At 39.9% G+C, this 4,026-nt stretch overlaps 1 pseudogene; it reads right to left on the reverse strand.

Moving 5' to 3' along the window:
- Positions 1 to 2,369: 2,369 nt before the first annotated feature.
- Positions 2,370 to 3,074, reverse strand: LOC100752759 (annotated as a pseudogene).
- Between the last annotated feature and the right edge of the window lie 952 nt (positions 3,075 to 4,026).

Consider the following 4,026-nt stretch of genomic DNA (forward strand, 5'->3'; position numbering starts at 1 on the left):
TAGATCACACATATCTGTGTTAACAATTACAATGAAAAGCATTTTTCATACTGGAGTACAGTCTATTTTGAGTGTGACAGAGGCTACTAGAAGGTTGAAGCACAAGAGTGAGGTGAACATGGAGCTTTCATGGAAACCCAGACATCAACTGAACAGCAGAGGTAGCTGAATTATTTAATGGATATTTTAATTTTTATAAGGTATGAGATTACAACTTGATAATGAATTAATAATGCACACAGATTTAATTTACTGAGTTACCAGCATGGTCATGTTCACTACTGTTAATGCTGCTAATTATGATTACTTTAGTCAACAAATTTAAGCAAGCATAAAACAAAAGATTTCTGGTATCAAATAAGAGTTTGTAATTATTTAAGTTCCATTGTTTATAGAATTCTTAAAAATTAATTTTTATTTAAATGAAAACCAATCTTATTTTACATACCAACCCCAGTTCCCTATCCTTCCCATCCTTCCATTCCCCACACCAACCCTCCATACCACTCCCCATCCACGCCCTCCAAAGAGTGAGGCCTCCCATGGGGGATCACCAAAGTCTGTCACATCATTTGGGGCAGGATCTAGGCCCTCCCCCATGTATCTAGGCTGAGGGAGTATCACTCCATAGCAAATGGGCTCCCAAAGTCCATTCATGCACTAGGGATAAATCTGGTTCTACTGCCAGAGGCCCCATAACCCATCCCCCAAGTCCACCAACTGACACCTATGTTTAGGGGGCCTGGCTCAGTCTTATGCTGGTTCCCCAGCTGTCAATCTGGGGTCCATGAGCTCCCACTTGCTCAGGTCAGCTGTGTCTGTGGTTTTCCCCAGCATGACCCCTTTGCTCATCACTCCCCTCTCTCTACAACTGGATTCCAGGGTTTCAGCTCAGTTCTTAGCTGTGAATCTCTACTTCTGCTTCCATCAGCTACTCAGTGAAGACTATAGAATGGCATAGGTAGTCATTAGTCTCATTATCAGGGAAGGGCGTTTAAGGTAGCCTCTCCACTATTGCTTAGATTCTTAGTTGGGGTCATCTTTGTGGGTCCCTGGATATTTCCCTAGCGCCAGATTTCTTGTTTAACCCATAATGGCTCCCTCTATTAAGGTATCTTTTTCTTGATCTCCTTCTCTTTTCTTCTCCAAACTTGACCTTCCTGATCCCTCATGTTCTCCTCCCCTTCCCCCTCTCCCCTCCTCTTTCTTTTACCTTCCTTCCCCTTCCCAATTTGCTCAGGAGATCTTGTCCCTTTCCATTTCTCATAAGTTCCATGTTTTGAAACCTCTCTTTTACTTTATTTAATTGGAAGCATTTAAAAACATCTTTTCATCTGTTTATCTATGTAGACATCTATCCATATATCCACCCATCTACCCATCCATATATCCACATATCAATCCATCCATCCATCCAACCATCCATCCACTCATCCATGTATCCAGCAATCTACCTGCCTATGTATCCATCCATCCATCCACCCAAGAACCCACCAATCCACCCACCCATGTATCACACACACACACACACACACACACACACACCTATCTAATGACCCACTTGTCCTTTAATTCCTTTAATGACATGAGTTAAACACTGACTTGAGGCTTCATGCAAGATAAGTCACCATAAGGTTCATAAAAACAAGTTATTTACTATAAATCTTATTATCAAAGTTGTAATCCAATAATAAAATAAACAGACATATATTTTCTACTTAAAATTTATTGTATAAATGTAACAAAATTATTGGTAAAAAGTAACTATCTCTAGAAAGAGACTTATTTTTTTTCTTGGATGTTACTTAGTAGGCAACTAAAACGTTTTCAGACAAAGTTCACCAAATTCCCCTCTTCTGGTGCATCTTGCTTATCATTTGTATTTCTTACTTTTGGTCAATAGTTCCACCTGCCACACACTTGAATTAGAAACAAGAAATAATGAAGTCAGTCTAGGTTCTGATTTCCAATGTGCTCAAATTAATTACAATGTGTCAGATATTTTCATTCCTAATTATTTATTGGATTTATTTCTGACTCTCTACTTGTTTGCATTCAATTACTAACAATTCACTTGTTGGATTTCCTGCCTCTTTTCTTGTGCTTTGTAAACCCTTCATATACACACACTGCCAAAGCATATATCAAGGTACCTGAAGTACCTTGACTAGACATTCCCTTTTTAATGAGAAAGTTTTTGTTTGTTTTTGAGACAGGGCTTCTCTGTGTATCTCTAGCTGTCCTGGAACTCACTCTGTAGACCAGGCTGGCCTTGAACTCACAGAGTTCTACCTGCCTCTGCTTACCGAGTTTATTGGCCGCTTGGATGTTGAAGGCCTACAACATCGAGGCTCACTCATGATCAAGGCTCAGGACACTTTCTTTTATTTGTTCTTTTCAACTTTGTCTTTTCCTTTTTTAATTTGAGTGACATATTTCTCACTTTTTTCAGGATTTAGAGTCTTTAGGGGCTGGTGCTGCTGCATGAAAGCCAGTTCAGTGACCACATCCAGGAGGGACTTGGCCACTGGTTTTGTGGTTAGACTGTCTTAATGGCATCATAGATGTAGTTTTTCTCAGCAATTCATGCCCTGATATGGTACACCAGCCTGTGGTATTGGCCTTGTAGGTATCGTATGTCTCTGAGGGGTCAGTATGATAGAGTCTAGGGATACCATCAAAGTCAAAACTCACAATTATGGCACAGATGCCAAATGGCATTCACCCATTGCTCTGTGTGTAGCATTGCTTCTGACTGGCAATGTAGCAGGAGAACCCATGAGACTGGGTCCTCCATAGTCAGCTGGTGGCTCTGGTACCCTACCCAGGCTCTGTTGACTATTCTTACATCATCAGTGTGGCCTGAATAGGCCATGCAGACATTATCATCCAAATTACAGATCTTCTGCACTGTTTTTTCATCTTTAACTTGGCTACTGATTGTTTTCCCACACCAAGAACAACAATGTCACTTCCTCAAACACCAATCATAGTGGAGCCTTTCTCAAACACCCCTGCACATATTCTATTTGGAAGAAGTGGCCATAGGGCCAGAAGATGGTGATATTATCCATGTTCTAACTGCTGGACATGTCCTCATTGTTTCTCTCTGGCCTTATCATTTCACTTAAGAGTTAGGTTTTTGGGTCTCTTGAATTAACTGCAGTTTTTTCTCACACATATTTGGTTTCAAATTATCTGCCTTTACATATTATTAAAATTGTTCTACCATGGCACTGGCTGTATGATTCCTGTACTTACACCAAGTCATAACTCAAGAGTCACTTTCTATTGAGAAGTCTTCTCATTTGGCTCTGGTGCCATTTGCCTGTGACCCCAGCACTCTGGAGAGTGAGGCATGAGGACTATTAATGTGAAGTCAGTCTGGGATAATAAGGCTGTCTCTACTTACATATAAAATTTCCTATTCTGTGCTTACATTTTATACCCAATCACTCCAAAAGATGTACAGATCACTTCCTTGGACTCTTCTGGGAAAACAGATGAAAAAAGAACTGTCATACAATGCCTGTCATTTTGTACTCAATGAACCTAAATGAACCTAAATTTCCTATATTTGGAAGTCACACAATGAAAGGAATAAATCCTAAGGGCAGCAACTTCAAACTCTTTTGGAAGAAAGGAGAAAGATCTCCAAATAGGAGGTTTGGAGTATGGTGGCTCCACTCCTAAAAGCAGCAATGTTCCATAAACATTCTCATCACATGATGCTGAGACCTTTGGCACCAATTATGAAAGGTGTAAGACATAAACATGAGAGTTGGAACCTATATAGGATAGAGTCTTAGGATAATGATATTGAAGTCAGACTGCTTCTACCTCTAGTTACCTCATGTACCTCTGCAGATAATTTCCTCATCTGGAAAACAAAGATGAAAATAGTCTTGCAAATGGATGGTGTGAAGATGAACACAGGCTAATTTATCCCAAATATTTAAAACTGTGTGAATATGCTATACCTTGGGCTTGTTGTCTTTGCCCAAATCTCGGATGAAAGTGAACTAA

This window comes from Cricetulus griseus, chromosome 2 (assembly GCF_003668045.3).
Source record: "Cricetulus griseus strain 17A/GY chromosome 2, alternate assembly CriGri-PICRH-1.0, whole genome shotgun sequence".
In the NCBI taxonomy this organism is placed as follows: Eukaryota; Metazoa; Chordata; class Mammalia; order Rodentia; family Cricetidae; genus Cricetulus; species Cricetulus griseus.